Source organism: Oncorhynchus gorbuscha, unplaced genomic scaffold, assembly GCF_021184085.1.
Source record: "Oncorhynchus gorbuscha isolate QuinsamMale2020 ecotype Even-year unplaced genomic scaffold, OgorEven_v1.0 Un_scaffold_2237, whole genome shotgun sequence".
NCBI lineage: Eukaryota > Metazoa > Chordata > Actinopteri > Salmoniformes > Salmonidae > Oncorhynchus > Oncorhynchus gorbuscha.
In genome coordinates, this window is record NW_025746802.1 from 32,999 (window position 1) to 50,680 (window position 17,682).

Sequence of the window (17,682 nt, forward strand, 5' to 3'; positions counted from 1 at the left end):
CCCTCCGTCTCCCTCTCCCGCTGTCTCCCTCTCCCGCCGTCTGTCTCTCCCGCCCTCTCCCTCGCTACTAGCCCACGTGGCCAATGTCAACAGGAGGTGGGGCTCTTGGCAGACACATAAAGAAAAAGATGCTGCTGCCTGTATGAATCCTTTCAAAGGTTAGTGTTGTCTTACGCCTGCTCCAAAAATGAGCCTGTATTACAGCCAAGGCATGCCAAAACAAAACCCAGAAAAAGCATTGGAAATGAGGGCAGGGCTCGACTCGCGTACTCTGAAGACGAAGCTAACTGTCTTGAGAGACTGACTGGAAGAAGCAAGTCTCCAAGGAGTCGTAAAGAAGCCACGAGGCAATAGGGGAACTCCTGCGACCTATGACAGCTTGAGAAAAACTGATGAAACCGAAAGAAGAACCAGGAAGTCAAGACAGAGAGGGGTGGGAGAAAAATCCCCCTAGAGCTTGGCATGAGTTTCCTTGAGACACACACACACACACTCTTCCTGTCTGACTAAAGGAAGGGGGAGTGCGCCACCCTCCTACTCTCCAATCCTCTGTTTCTCAGACAGACAGATAAGCTCAGAAAGCTTGTAGAGTCAGTTGAAAGGGATTGGACGGCGAAGCGGAACCCATGTCCTGTCACTGTGCAGATCCAGTCCGGTGCTTGGGGCCAGCCGTAGACATAGTGTGCACTATTGTGTGCGGCTGAAGGAGAAGAAGGGAAAAAAGGGGGAAAGAAAGACCAGGCCCTTTGTGTGGTGGAGGGACTCACCAGGAGAGAGGTTTTCTCATTACTTTAGCTTTGCCAGCAAGGCAAGGCAAGGCAAGGCAAGAATCTACCACTGACACACACCCACATACACACTGAACACACACACACACACACACACACACACACACACACACACACACACACACACACACACACACACACACACACACACACACACACACACACACACACACACACACACACACACACACACACACACACACACACACACACACACACACACACACACACACACACACACACACACACAAACTTGTCTACACGGCGTGCTGGCTGGCTGCTTCTCTGCCAGTTACATATGTGTGGCACTCAGAGTGGCCAACAGGGACACACCACCGACCGACCGGGCTTCTCCTCCTGATGATAAGAGTCGATGTCGACGTCAGAGACTGGCCCCATGAATATTGATGTTGGAGGATAGTCCGCTTCATAGAAGAACAGAAGGAAGCAAGATGGCGGCCCTTTAGGATTTGTTAAAGAGGTGATCCAGACGGTTTGTTGGAATTTCTACACAGTGGAGGGACGTAAAAAGAGGTAAGACTCAGCTCCGTTTGTTTTTGGCTCGTTGTCCTTCTCCTTTTGACCTTTTGTCAGTCTTTTCGGTGGCTCTGTGGCTTAGTACAAGGCATGCTAATGTTCCCTCAGCAAAAGCATGAGCTAGCTAAATTAATAAGGTGGGGGATATTAGATAAAGCCTCTCCTTCCAACATGGCTGACAATTTTATGTTTTTATTTTTTGCTAGTTGAAATAGAGAGATCTCCGTTTTTTTGCCTCTAATGTTGGTCAGTGGACGCTCAAGTAGCCTTAGGAATGTGTCTGGTGTAGAAAATGGAGACCTTGTTCAGTACTTTTCTTGAGGCATTATGAACAAGGCAAATCCCTCTGATGTTCAGTGCAACAGAGACGCAGCTCCCAGTTGAAAAATATATATATCTCTAAAATGGTAATTGTCCTTATTTTGATGTTTTATTTGAGTGCTTTGTTTTCCAGGGAAAATATTATCATTTTTCTTCTGCAAATCTATCATAGAGAAGGACTCTTTAACCAGAAATCATTCATGCAGTCAGTTTCTGTCCTTTTTTTCTTTGTGGTCTCACGGTTGTGTTCTTGTGTTGATTATTTTCTGCTATGTTCAAGCTAAAAAGATGGTTTGGGTCTAATTTAGAACAGCACTATGCCTCCAGTCCATCACTAAGACTGTAGTGCCTGGGAAAGAGAGCTGGAAGCGGGGGAGAGTGTTGCTAGCTTCTGGCTTTGTGCATCCTGTGAATCAGCTTTCAATGCATTCACCGGTGAATGACAAGCAGACACAAAGGCAGGCCAGCACAGTCCAAGGAGTGGAAAAGAGAGAAGAGAATTGTGGTGGATAGCAGAGGGATGATGAGGTCAGAAGCTTGAAAGGATATTGAAACTCAATCCGATCACACCATTAGCTGAACGACACAAGAATTGGAATCCTGGAAGCAGGTCTTTTCCGAGGGTTGAAATAGATTTTTTCCCCAACTAGACCCCAACAAACATGTCTCCCAGAAGTTGACTCAGTTCTGTTACACCATGAAGTCACCATGAAAATGTTAAGAATCCAGCAATTGAACAACAACAACTATAATAGAACATTTTAGGACATGTTAGCTTTGCATTATGCAAACACTTTTCCTACTGTTTTACATATTAATCATTTAACACATAAAATGATATATGTTGCCTTTTGTGAGAGTCTGAGATAATGTGTCTGGGAAAACCACATGCGCTGCCATGCAAGAAGGCAGCAGACAGCACCTTTAATAAACAGATTATTGTCAAAACAAAGGCAGTAATGGAGGTGTTTCTAGAATTTACTCGATCTCAATTTGCATTTATGTTTTACTGATGAACAAACATGATTCGATATTGTTGACATTTGTTTTTGTCACACAATTTGCCATATTTTGTCATGTATTTATTTGACATACATTTACTTGAATTGAAAATAAAACAAACCGAGGCACATCAGCATTGGCTAGCTAGACAATCAATACATAGCTATGCTATGCTAGCTGTCAGATACAGTACTGACGAATAACAGGGATTCCTACACACATCCAAGCTACACTAACCGAGATGACTGGTTTTATTAGTCCAACACCTCTCGTCCCTTGAACAAATGAGTTGCTAATGGAGCGTGTTGTTTTTCTGTTATCTTTGCTGAATTTGCTAACAGGCCACATTTAGGATTAGCATCATAATGAGCTACTAGAATATTACATAGATAAAGGCCTGCTATCTTTTGCCCTTATTTGTGTATTCCGGCTTGTGTATTGCGCTGGCCCTGCATGCACTTTCAATCGGGGGTCATCCCACAGTAGCAGCTAGCAGCAGTAGTTTGTGTGAAATGCAAAGTAAGGCATGCCTGCCCAGGGGGAGCACAGCACAACAAGTGGCTACTAATGAGCTGTTGTAAATCAACACCACAGCCAAGGGGAGGTGCACGGTGCAGAGGCTAACATATACTAATGCTAGAACAATGAAGGAATCTCAGCCAAGTGCTACAAACCAATATCACCTGTGATAGCTTGGAATGCCAGGGTAAATGTACTAGGCTAAAGCTAGCCTAACGGGGTGAAACATATTGGAGGGAACTGCAGTTGTGTTCAGCAAAAATGTCAGTGGCTTGTCAAACGGGCCTCGAGGACAACCGTCAAAGCTAATCTAGCTATTTGAACTGTTGATTAAGGCAAGTCTTCCTCTGGATTTTAGTCAACTCCACCATATAAAGTAAACAGAGGATTTAAAACATATATATATCTTTACCACAGAACTATCGACAAACTAAAATGTTCCTCCGTGATATCAGAGAACAATATTTAAATATTTACAGTTGATATATATTTTGAAGAAGGAATCAAAAGCTTTCGATGCAACAATGGCAGCGTGGCTCCGGCTCTGTTTTGATTGGGTAAGCATGGTCAGTGACTGTGCAGCGGCAACCTATCTCGTAACGTAACTAGGGAGTGCACCGTAGTCCTCCATAGTCCTCGTGAAGTTTGTTTTGACTGGATGAGGTAGTCCACTGTTTTTGTATGTTTTGAAATTAATTGTGCCATTTGAGGCTCATTTGCCCCAGATAAGATAATGTAGAGAAATAGGCCTTGAGTGAAAATAATTCTACTTGATTCATATTGGAGCTGTATGCTTATCCTAAGCTAAAGTAGAAGAATAGCTTTATTTTGTAGTGGATCAAACAGCTGCAAGCCAATATTGGAGGATGCATGGACTTTGAGTTAAGTGTCTTCCTTGAGCTGTTGACTGCATTTCTCAGTAAGTAGACTGAATGCAATGCACATTGACCTGTTTACATCATTGACACTGCAGGATGTTAGTCGAGGAAGACATTTCTTTTTAATTGGATACATTAGATGGTATCAGACAGCAACATTGCTATACAACAGTTTGTTTCTCAACTTCTATCAAGAGATAATATTGTTCTATCATACAGATATAAAGCGAGACAAAAAAGTCAGAGTTGATACTTCATTTATGGGTAAAATATTGTGCCCAAAGCAAGGACTAGATTGTGTAATTTTAGCACAGAAGGAGGCCTTTACACAAGACAGGAGTCACTTGGCAAGCCAAGATATTGTCTTGAACACACAACCTCCATTTTCCCTTTGTGTTGTTTTCATTAGCACCACATGTGTTGTTACATCAGCATTGGAAAAAGGCACCATATCTGAGCCACAGATCCTAGTGGGGAGAATGTCAACACATGGTGGCTAGAGGAGGAGGGTGGGGGGGGCAGTCCAGTCAGAAAGATCAATCACAAGAATGGACATGTCTGTTCTCATCAATCCACACCCACTGATAAAGCTGGGTATGGTTGGACTACTCCTCTTGCTTCTTCCTCTTTATGTTATCTAAGGGAGAAAAGACAATATCAAGCTTTGGGGGTAAGAATGTCCAGTGGTTTCAGTCTCCATGGTTTCTGCAACAATGCTGTCCATTCACAAAGGGCAGGGTTTTACCTCTGACCTCCAACCGCAGGCCACGCATCACATTTCGACCCCAAAGGCCACGGTAACCCTGCTGCAGAGATGACACAGTGGAACAGGTTAAGAGACATGCATTGCCTCTGTGTAGCTACCAACCTGGCTCTGTTGATCACGTTCCTCCTCCTCAGACAAAATGGCGACATACTGTGTTTCATATTGACCTCTGGAGATATTGATTTAGCTCTCTGCTGCTCCCAGCCTCGATAGTTGAAGAATCGTGGTAAAACTTGCAATCGGTTATTACTGCCTTATTACATGAGTGTATTGGATGCAATTTCTTTATGTCATTCAATGTGCATGGCCTTTACTTTCAATGTGCATGTTGTCCAGATAGTCTACTTTATGATTTACATTATAACCTCTAGATTGTCTCATCACAAGGCATTTAGGTTGTGTTCAAATGAGTCACTTCTAGCTTTTCAGCTTCTATGGTGTGTGTTTCTAAACAATATTATGAAAGAGTTTCATTTCCCAAAAGATCACCTAGCATTTCTGTCCTCGTTTGGTATTTGACTGTTGGTATAGAAACCACAGTTTTTCTTTTTGGCCCTGCCCTGGTTGTTACTCATCGCTAGAATTACACAATTATCTTCTTCCTGCGATTAAGCAACTCTACCCACTACAGAACACCTCTCTCTCTCTAATTTAAGGGCTTTATTGGCATGGGAAACACATGTTAACATTGCCAAAGCAAGTGAAGTAGATAATAAACAAAAGTGAAATAAACAATAAAAATGTACAGTAAACATTACACTCATATCTATATACAGTGTTGTAACTCTCTCTCTCTCTTTCTCTCGAAGAGGCCTTGGCCCTTCCATTCGTCTGTCTGCGTTTTAATTATGGCTACGGTTTGGAGTGATACGGCTGTCTCGTTGAGACTAAGTGGCACGGGCCGACCAGAGGGAGTGTTCTTTTGGCCCTTGAAGTGTGTATCGATGTCAGCCGGTTGGGGTTTACCTCAGGGATGAGTAGACCTGCCGGTGAGGGCACAACTTGGACAGGACTCCCTTTCCGGTCTCCACGTGAGTGTGAGCACATGGCCGCCACTGTTTACAAACACCACCCAGGCATTCCAGAGTAGACCTCGTTACGTAACAGCGAGCAGCATCTCTTCCCCGTTCCCGCCACTCGGCCGCTCCTCTCTGCTCCTAAGACATTTGACCGGTGCCATCGGCCCCCGACACCACCACAAGCGAAAGGAAGGGGGGGAGGCGGAGAGGTGAAGCGAGTGAGCGAGAGACGAAGATTGACGCTGGCCAAGGTAGTGTCTGGAAAGCAGAACATGGCAATGCTAAAGACAGCGTCAGCATCTCTCTGAGCTCCCGCCAGGCTGTCAGCTAAGACTCCAGAGCATGTGAATGCCCAGATAAGCCTACACACCAGTACGGCTGGCTCCAAGCTACTAATTGAACTAGAAGCATGCTATCTGTTTTCATACCGTGTTGCAATATTCAGTCCAAAGATCAAACAAAGGTTATGAGAAACGGGTATTCAGTTTGCCCAGCGCATGGAATGACTAGGTGCTTTTCTTGTAATTACTCACTGGTTGTAACTTTTACTGGTTGAGCCTTTCTCAGATGAATAAAGGAAAGAAGTTTACTGTGGCTGAAGTCATGGCAGAAATGAAACCCCAAAAGCGGAATATTGGAGTATCAAACACACACTTCTGAAGGCGTTTAGATTAGTTTCACTTTAATATCTCACCTTCCGAGAATCTTTCGTGTTGGTTTCCTCTATGTTGCCTTTTGATGAGGCAGACTATTTGAAGAGGTGCCAATTCATTGGCAAATGTGGTTTTCTAAAATCTGGGGGATATTTACTGTTACCTGCTGTGCAAATGGCAAACCAGTTCATTTTCCCTTTGTAAAGAATGTAGAGTAAGTCAAAACCACCACGTGACTGAGTGAGTGCAGTTGCCCTAGCATTGCCTTCCAACTCCAAATATAGCCAAGCTGGGTAGAGTTCTGACTAGGTCGGGTTGGCAAAGTTCAGAGAGTTCAGGGTTAGATAAAACAACTGAACACTACACTATAGTGTCTAAATCCAATACAGATATAAAACAGCGCCAGGGGAATTTGTTTTCATCAAAGACCAGATTTTAGACTGTAGCTCTCATGAATTTGTGTGTGTGTGTGTGTGTGTGTGTGTGTGTGTGTGTGTGTGTGTGTGTGTGTGTGTGTGTGTGTGTGTGTGTGTGTGTGTGTGTGTGTGTGTGTGTGTGTGTGTGTGTGTGTGTGTGTGTGTGTGTGTGTGTGTGTGTGTGTGTGTACTGCTGCTCTGGTGGTGATACAGCATGGTTGACTGCTAGCTGTCTGATACAGTATGGTTGACTATAGCTGTCTGATACAGCGTGGTAGACTGCAAGCTGTCTGATACAGTGTGGTTGACTACTAGCTGTCTGATACAGCATGGTTGACTATAGCTGTCTGATACAGCATGGTAGACTGCAAGCTGTCTGATACAGTATGGTTGACTGCTAGCTGTCTGATACAGTATGTTTGACTGCTAGCTGTCTGATACAGTATGGTAGACTGCAAGCTGTCTGATACAGTATGGTTGACTGCTAGCTGTCTGATACAGTGTGGTTGACTATAGCTGTCTGATACAGCATGGTAGACTGCAAGCTGTCTGATACAGCATGGTTGACTGCTAGCTGTCTGATACAGTATGTTTGACTGCTAGCTGTCTGATACAGTATGGTTGACTACTAGCTGTCCGATACAGTATGGTTGACTACTAGCTGTCTGATACAGCATGGTTGACTATAGCTGTCTGATACAGCATGGTTGACTATAGCTGTCTGATACAGTATGGCATGGTCTGACTATAGCTGTCTGATACAGCATGGTTGACTATAGCTGTCTGATACAGTATGGTTGACTGCTAGCTGTCTGATACAGTATGGTTGACTACTAGCTGTCTGATACAGTATGGTTGACTGCTAGCTGTCTGATACAGTATGGTTGACTGCTAGCTGTCTGATACAGTATGGTTGAGCTGTCTACTAGCTGTCTGATACAGCGTAGGTTGATACAGCATGGTTGACTAGCTGTCTGATAGCTGTCTGATACAGTATGGTTGACTGCTAGCTGTCTGATACAGTATGGTTGACTACTAGCTGTCTGATACAGTATGGTTGACTGCTAGCTGTCTGATACAGTATGGTTGACTGCTAGCTGTCTGATACAGTATGGTTGACTACTAGCTGTCTGATACAGTATGGTTGACTACTAGCTGTCTGATACAGTATGGTTGACTGCTAGCTGTCTGATACAGTATGGTTGACTGCTAGCTGTCTGATACAGTATGGTTGACTGACAGCTGTCTGATACAGTATGGTTGACTACTAGCTGTCTGATACAGTAGTTGATGGTTGATACAGTATGGTTGACTGATAGCTGTCTGATACAGTATGGTTGACTATAGCTGTCTGATACAGTATGGTTGACTACTAGCTGTCTGATACAGTATGGTTGACTATAGCTGTCTGATGCAGTATGGTTGACTACTAGCTGTCTGATACAGCATGGTTGACTATAGCTGTCTGATACAGTATGGTTGACTACTAGCTGTCTGATACAGTATGTTTGACTATTAGCTGTCTGATACAGTATGGTTGACTGCTAGCTTTCTGATACAGTATGGTTGACTACTAGCTGTCTGATACAGCATGGTTGACTACTAGCTGTCTGATACAGTATGGTTGACTGCTAGCTGTCTGATACAGTATGGTTGACTACTAGCTGTCTGATACAGTATGGTTGACTATAGCTGTGGTTTATAACATGCGGGTGTGAGTGTGTGGAGGTGTGGAGAGCAGCAGTACACACACACACACACACACACACACACACACACACACACACACACACACACACACACACACACACACACACACACACACACACACACACACACACACACACACACACACACACACACACACACACACACACACACACACACACACACACACACACACACACACACACATCGATCAATTAACTCAAAAAGTTGACTTTAGGGACACAAGGGAGAATCCGATATTTAGAGATCTGAACCCAGAGTGTAGGGGTGTATTTGGATAATCAAAGTGTTCCTTTTAAGGCCAATGGAGAAGGATGAAAGCATTTTACTGTCAAAGCACCGAGCTGCACAATCTGCATCCGGATCTATGATTTTTTTTTAAAGGTTAAGATCTGAAAATGTATCTCCATAACTAATGCCTTCATTAGTGAGTGGCATGATCTGAAGAGGAACCCAATCCTCCCCCCATGACTGAGGAATCCACACAGGGACCACATATAAACAACTGCTTCTTCTGAGACTGTTTGCCTTCATCTAAAATGTACTGAATATTATTATTATTATTATATTTGACTCCAAGAATCGGTTTAAAAAATGAATCAAATGCTACTGTACATAGAGTTAGCTAGAGGTAGTCGGCTGTACCTGCACTCCAATGCTGGTATTTTTCATCCTATAGCTTGTTCTCCATCTTCTTTTTAAAAAGTTAGCAAATGTTTTTTTTGCGCTTTTATTTCCCTGACTGATAAAAAACTCATTTGCTCATGCTCTCTATTGTCTTTCTGCAGCAGACAGAGTATACTGAGCAATATGTTTCAAACATCAAATCTCAGTATCGAAGTCGCAATGCATATAGAAACGTGAGAATCGCAATACATATCGTATCGGCACCTAAGTATTGTGATAATATCATATCGTGAGGTCCCTGGCATTTCACACGCCCTACTAAAAATGGCTGTCAGGTAAAGTGGCTTCTCCCTCCCCCTGTTGTCTACACAGGGAGCAGCATGGAGCACACAAAGACAGCTGGTCCTGAATGTCATTCAAGAGCATAAACCTTACCCAAGGTCATACTTTGCATTGATTGACATCACTAACTTCTTCTGAAGGCTCATAGCGAACAGCCTAGCCCAGCCTCAGATATGAGGTTTCCTCAGTGGAATGTGACCGGTGCAGCAGCTGGTGCTTCTCCTTTCAATCCCTTCCCCCTCTCAATGTCAAGGCTGTTTTGTTTTTCATGCAGACGTGCGTATTTACATTGAGGAAAAAGTCTGGTTCAGCAGGTTTTGGAGGTTTAAGCAGCGGCGTCCATCTTTGTTTTTTGATTCCCTTGGTGGAGTGAATTGTTGTGTCCTCCCCTGCTCTGATTGAATAATCAACCCCTATCTACACCACACCACAGTCCTTTGGTTAGTCTTCCAGATGTGTTTGACTATAGGCCTACAGGCCAGGGAAGGCATTCACAGTGAAAGGAACAACAGTCTATATGTACAGCTATGCACAGTAACCTACTAAATGGCCTGATAGTAGTGCAACATGATTAATGATTCATATAGCTCTTTGAGTCATTTAAATGAATGAGAGCGACATAAAAAACTATATATGGGTGTAAGAGAAATGGCACGGTAGGAAAAATAAATTAATCTGTCACTTGATTAGTGGTGCCTCAATGTTCTTCTCTGGGAACCTTAATTCGTAGAATGCATCCCTCACTCAGAGTGATTAGTGATCCTGCTGCTTTCATATAAGGAGAGGGAGTCACGTGCCTCATGTCAGTTGAGTGGAGGGAAAAGAGGGACCATAGCAACAGTCGTTTAGGTCAGGCTGCTTGGAAACCAATGCGGTGGAAGGATATCAATATTTTGCCAGCTGAGCTCAAACAGTGGAGAACATCACTAATATTTCTCGTTCACTTAGGTCCAGGGGCACGCACTGCATTCATGCTTTGGATGTAACCTAACATAATGCCTATAATTTAAATGATATTACTAAAGTATTGTGTAACACATTGTTATTACTTCACAAGAGCAACTTAATGTTAAATGTTACCAAGAGAAGAGATGTAAAATGACTGGCCTATTTGTTGTTGTTGTTTTGTGTGCAACTTCTACATATTTTAGATCTAGTTCTCATGTGTCGTTCATACAGATCAGCCCTATTCTATTTAATGATAAGATCTGTTGAGAAGGCGTTTGGGGTTTTGGATTCCTCCACTGCCATGTGTGTCTAATGTTATGATTTCCTTTTCATATGTTTCCCTGCACCCTGTTTACTGTTCACTTCCCCTTCCTGTTTAAAGGCACATCCCCTTCCTGTTTAAAGGCTCCTCCCCTTCCTGTTTAAAGGCACCCTGGGTTGGATTTGGATCGTTCAAACAGAAACAAAGCATTTGCTAAATAAATGTTCCAGTGAGGTGAGCTAAGTATACTGCCAGGTCTGGGGGCTTGCAGAATAGAAACATTGGGATCCCTCATAAGTTGGCCTGAAAATGACATACGTTTTTGGCTTAATGATAGATGAGTCTTGGGTCAGTGGGTAAAGATGCTTTCAGTCAAGTGTAACAGACCAATCATCTAAGGTATTCAATTCCATTTTTATTTAAACCATTAACAGCGATTGCTCACAAAAGCGTCACCAACAGTGCTACAGTGCAAGGCAGCATACAGTCAGCAGGGTAATACTAAACCACCGTCTAAATATGGAGTTCCACAGCAACACTGGGAGAAAAGAGCAGTTGAAATGTAGTGTATCTCAGTATGTTGAAATGTAGTATATCTCAGTATTTTGGACATGCAGCTCCAAGCTCCAGCAAGCCAAAACAAAGAAACTAAAAGAAGTCTGGTTTTGAGAACACAGAAAATCAAAATGGCCGAACACTACCATAGCAGCAACAACCACAAATGTGGCTTTCTATCGATCCACTCTGAGTAGGATCAATGAGTAAAGCACATGTACTCCCTGCCAGTGCAGCTTTTGTCCACTCAGCCGCTCTCCGGTTAATGTTTAGAGCAGATGGCTTCAGCGCACTAATAAGGTGGTCTCCATGGCTACCGTGCACTCTGAAAGAAATTAACTTTGCGGTGCACAACAGTTCATCAAGTTTAGTCAGATATATTGACTGTGGCGCAGAGACAAAGGGAATGGTGGATGGTTGGTGTAGAGGGAGGCAGAGGGGTTGGAGAGTGTGCTGTGTGAGGTTGGGTGGGTTGTGAAGCATGTTGCCGGTTTACACAGTTGCGTGTTTGTTTGGTTTCACACACACACACACACACACACACACACACACACACACACACACACACACACACACACACACACACACACACACACACACACACACACACACACACACACACACACACACACACACACACACACACACACACACACACACACACACACACACGACACAGGGCTTTATCTGTATAGCAGCTTGGTGTGCACAGGTCAATAACACATGCTAAGCCGTGTAGGGTCAGGGTCAGGGCCAGTCCGGGGTGACTGAGTCTCCCATGATCTGAGGTATGTTGGTTCAGAGGGGTAAACCCCAAGGTTACACATTTCCAGTCCAGTCTGGGCTAATGATCAACCCCAAACTATCAGCATAGACTTCTAGGGACCTGGTTATGGGAGGACAGGGCCATGCAGTCAATGCATATTGACGCCATTGAAAACCAGCACAGAGATGATATGTACCACTAACATTGGTTGCAGTATTAACAGAAAATGATAACTGTGTTTCAGGATCAAATCTAAGGCTTGGGTTTTGTTGCTGCCGTCAACAATAAGAAACTCTGACGTCAGTAAGTAAGCCACTCAGCAAGAGTCAATCCAAATGAAACGCACAAGTGGTGCTTCCCTGATAGGAAGACAACAGTACAAGGCAAGATTGCGTCGTGGGGCTTGACTGTTTGGATCATCTCAAAAGGTATATTACTACAGAACAAACACGGCTAATGCTAGTGGAGCAGATCTAACTGTAAGCACACCACACAGCTAATAGTACGGTTGTTGTATAATGACTTGTGGCAGTTTGCGTGTGCAGGGCTTGCAAATGACCCAGTCATACTTCCTGCTGAGCGAGTTGTGTGAGATCAGGGCAGAAGTGGATGGGAAAGGATGGACCCAACCCATAACCAGAGAAAAATCCAGTCAGACAGGTTATCATTGACATCTGTGTCAGTGTTTGCATCCTGAATGGAACCTTATTCCTTATGTAGTGCCCCATAGGGCTCTGGTCAAAAGTAGTGACCTATATAGGGAATAGGGTGCAATTTGGGACGCAACCAGGTATTTGATGAAAAAGTAGCTATCGAGACTTTTCACAGTCACCACAGAGTCACCAGAGTGACGCTCATATTTCAATCTGAATTTGAGACATCAAAAAAGTCTGACTTATAGTGCTGAGCGATTAACTGCTATTTCTGTTATTTGTAATTTGTTAAACAACTAATTGACCAATACCGGTTAAATTATTTGAATTGCATTTAATTTTTTTTAACTTTCTGTGAGCTCAATGGCACACATTGCATAGTTTCTCTAGAGATAAATCAGATCCAGCCTGAACTGTGCGATATAGAAGGGAGTTGTAGTTTCCAACAGGCTAATATTCCACAGAGTTTAGCACATAAACCGTGGTAATTAACTACAGTGACCATAATCCATTGTGCATCTACTTGTCCGGTCTGTGTTTATTTTACACCTGCTACAGAAGAGACAAGAGTGTACTATCGTGAGGGGATGTAGAGAGCAGCAGGTGATTTGTGAGGTATCTCTACCTGAAAATGCAGGATCAAAGAGATTGATAGTTGGTATTCAGCAGTCATACAAGTATGCCTTATGGACTTTGAAGAACTACTAAAATAGTGATTTTGTCAGACAGCATAGGCCACAGCTCTATCGAGATGAAATGACTTGGAATGAAATAAAGTCATCAAATAAAACAAATGTAATATATACAAGTGAAATATTTGATTGAAGTAAAGTAATGTGAATAAATGATAGTAAATAAGTGATAAGCAGTAATGGGCGGTCACTACCATCACGGGACTTTTATTCATTGTTTTGTTCTGTGTTGTTACAGCATTCAACTCAAGTAATCGAAACCGAAATCGAAAACAGTGATACTTTTTTAATAATCGAACTGAAACCGAACCGACCTTACCGAGTCTGACAAAGTCGGACTTCCGGTGTCTCGTTGTATTGCTCTGTCTCTACAGATATTCAAATGATCGCTATTCATTCACTAAACGCAACACTGAAGTCGAATTTGAAACACATTGTGTAGACGAAGCGCTGATTAATAGATGTCAAAGCACAGTTGTGGAGGTAAAAGAGACTCCCACTGTACACTACAGAGAGAGAGAGAGGAGCACAAATACCTCAATGTGAATCGGTACCACAGAGAAACAGAGTGCCACATCTGCCTTCAATTAGACTATGTGAATTGTGCGGAGGCAGACCAAGGCTCGGGCACCTCTTTTAGGAGGTTGGGGGTTTACTTTGCAGAGGCAGGCCCCTCATTTAGGGGGTTGGGGGTGTATGGTGCAGAGGCAGGACCAAGCTCGGGCCCCTCATTTAGGGGTTTGGGGGTGTATGGTGCAGAGGCAGGACCAAGCTCGGGCCCCTCATTTAGGGGTTTGGGGGTGTATGGTGCAGAGGCAGGACCAAGTTCAGGCCCCTCATTTAAGGGGTTGGGGGTGTATGGTGCAGAGGCAGGACCAAGTTCAGGCCCCTCATTTAGGGGGTTGGGGGTGTATGGTGCAGAGGCAGGACCAAGTTCAGGCCCCTCATTTAGGGGGTTGGGGGTTTCTGGGATGAAATTACAAACAGGAGTGGGCGAGGAGTTTTTGAGGTCATCTATTAGTGTAGATCCAAGGAAAACATTTTAGGAATGGTATTACCGTGTATGTTGATGTCATTTGAGCCAAAGTACTGTGGTAAATGCAATGGTATTACATACAAACAGGCTGCCTTTAAACTAGGTTACAGTTTAGCCTAGTTTGAAGATGTCATGATGTGTCTCTTTTAGTTCTATTGAATATTACAGTATGTATAACAAACTCCTAAAATGTCTGAGGAGTTTTTAAGAGGTGCATGAAAATGTGCATAGTTTGTATTGTTATTTGCATTGGGAAATACATCCACTAGATGAGATTGAACAGTCTGCAGAAACAGAAATGGATTCCACAGCCAGTTGAGGGAGAGACACAGAGAGAGAGGGAGTTCAGTGCTCTAGGGCTCCAGAGGCAAGTCATGTGACACACCCTGCCTTTATCGTGTCATAATCTGGTGATTAGGCCTGGACTGCAGGCACCAACAGGAAGCTGTTCTGTTGCAGAGGAGAATGTTAAATCTAACCCACCTCAAACCAAACCAGAGACAGGAGCAAGCGCTGACGAGCTAGACTGTACACTACAATGTACACATTTGAGCTTCTCGTTATAACGTTTCTAGACTCTTTCACCTCAGACAGGGAAACCACACGGTTATAGAAGAGAATGTCAAAACTAACCCACCTTATATACCAGAGACACGAGAGAGAACGCTAGAGAGAACTGCTTAAGTTGAGATATTCAGTTTCCAGAAAATAATAGAAACTATTATACTCATTCTGTAAAACACCACACTACTGCTATTTCTCCAAAGAAATGCCAGCAATGTAGCCCTTATGTTTCAACTTCAGACAGTTTCCACTGGAAAACAATTTGATCTGTTAATCTAATATCCTGTGTATAATGTACATGATATCCATCTTATAACAGAGAAAGTCAGCCATGTGGATAGCTAGCTACAGATGTTGGATCTTACTTTGCCTAAATGAATCCCTCTGTACATGGAATAGTCGACTAAGGGAAATCAACACCTTCTGTTAAAAGGGGAAACTGCCAGGTCTCCGGACTTTAACAATATGTACCCATTGATTCCTGAAGAATGGAACTTCCGAAATGCTTCATGAGCTTTAGTCCAACTGTCGTATCCGATCAGAACCCAAAATATAAGCTTGGTTTACTCAAAACCAAGTAAAACGTAAACAAACACTATACAGCCTGAAAACATGGTTAAAACTATATTTTGTATATCATGGATGGTCGGTACTTTCATCCATAGCCCAGTCTCTGAATTTGAGAGTGGTTAAATTTCTCCAGCCCCATCCCTCAACTTGTTACCGAAACGAGCGATGACAACTTGTTGTTATTGTTTAAACTACTGATACATGCTTCGACTGGATTCATCTTTTGTCGCTGAGAATTCCCCCTGTACCTCAGGAAATGTAGATTAGCTTTGTGATTTACAGAAATTCACTGAAAAACACATTAACACAACTTGATATCTGTTATTCACTGTTTATTTATTTCTTTGCGTCACTATTTCCATGTTTTATTTTTTTATATTTAACTGTATTGTTGGCAAAGAACCCGTAAGTAAGAATTAAACTGTTAGTTTGAGCAGCTAACCGATCGCTGCAGCTGTACATAGTCTATCGCCCATTTTTACCTACCTCATCCCCATACTGTTTATTTATTTACTTTTCTGCTCTTTTGCATACCAATATCTCTACCTGTACATGACCATCTGATCATTTATCACTCCAGTGTTAATCTGCAAAATTGTAATTATTTGCCTACCTCCTCATGCCTTTTGCACACATTGTATATAGACTCCCCTTTTTTTCCTACTGTGTTATTTATTGACTTGTTAATTGTTTACTCCATGTGTAACTCTGTGTTGTCTGTTCACACTGCTATGCTTTATCTTGGCCAGGTCGCAATTGGCCAGGTCGCAGTTGCAAATGAGAACTTGTTCTCAACTAGCCTACCTGGTTAAATAAAGGTAAAAATAAAAAAAAATTAAAGATAGTCTACACCTGTTGTTTACTAAGTACGTGACAAATACAATTTGATTTGATTTAGTAACAGTATTGCACTTTCCATGTAGCCTAACAAAATAGCCAAACCAACGATCAAGAAACATTACGGACTAAACATTCAAATCCTGTTGTTGCGGGATTATTTTGCTGTGACAATTATAGGTCTAATTAAGATCCTACATCTGTACTCTGATCCAAATGTACTGTGAGATTATCAACCGTCTCATTAAACTGGTTTAATTAACTCTGACCCTACGAAGTCTGGAACCTGCTGGTTTTCTGTTCTACCTGATCATTAATTGCACACACCTGGTGTACCATGTTTAAATCAGTCCCTGATTATAGGGGAACAATGGGGAACTGGCTTCGAGGTCCAGAGTTTGAGCGTTTGAGAACTTTATATCAATCAACCTTTTAAGGCCATTCATTTTTTGTGTAAGGCAACTAATACATACATTTTGCAGAATTTTGCAGGATTTACACTACATAACCAAAAGTATGTGGACACCTGCTCGTTGAACATCTCATTCCAAAATCACGGGTATTAATATGGAGTTGGTCCCCCCTTTGCTGTTGTAAAAGCCTCCACTCTTCTGAGAAGGCTTTCCACTAGATGTTGGAACATTGCTGCGGGGACTTGCTTCAGCCACTAGAGTATTAGTGAGGTCGGTCACTGATGTTGGGCGATTAGGCCTGGCTCACAGTCAGCGTTCCAATTCATCCCAAAGGTGTTCGATGGGATTGAGGTCAGAGCTCTGTGCAGACCAGTCAAGTTCCTCCATATCAATTTCGATAAACCATTTCTGTATGGACCTTGCTTTGTGCACAGGGGCTTTGTCAAGCTGAAACAGGAAAGGGCTTTGAACAAACTTTTACCACGAAGTTGGAAGCAGAGAATCATCTAGAACTTCATTGTATGCTGTAGCATTATGATTTCCCTTTACTGGAACTAAGGGGCCTAGCCTGAACCATGAAAGACAGCCCCAGACCATTATTCCTCCTCTACCAAACTTTAAAGTTGGCACTATGCATTTGTGCAGGTAGCGTTCTCCTGGTGTCCACCAAACCCAGATTTGTCCGTGGGACTGCCAGACGGTGAAGCGTGATTCATCACTCCAGAGAAAGTGTTTCCACTGGTCCAGAGTTCAATGGTGCAGAGCTTTACACCACTCCAGTCGATGACTG

The 17,682-nt window shown here is 42.9% G+C and overlaps 1 pseudogene; it reads left to right on the forward strand.

The window, feature by feature from the left end:
- Positions 1-498: 498 nt before the first annotated feature.
- Positions 499-17,682, forward strand: part of LOC124025386 — a 53,123-nt pseudogene continuing 35,939 nt past the window's right edge.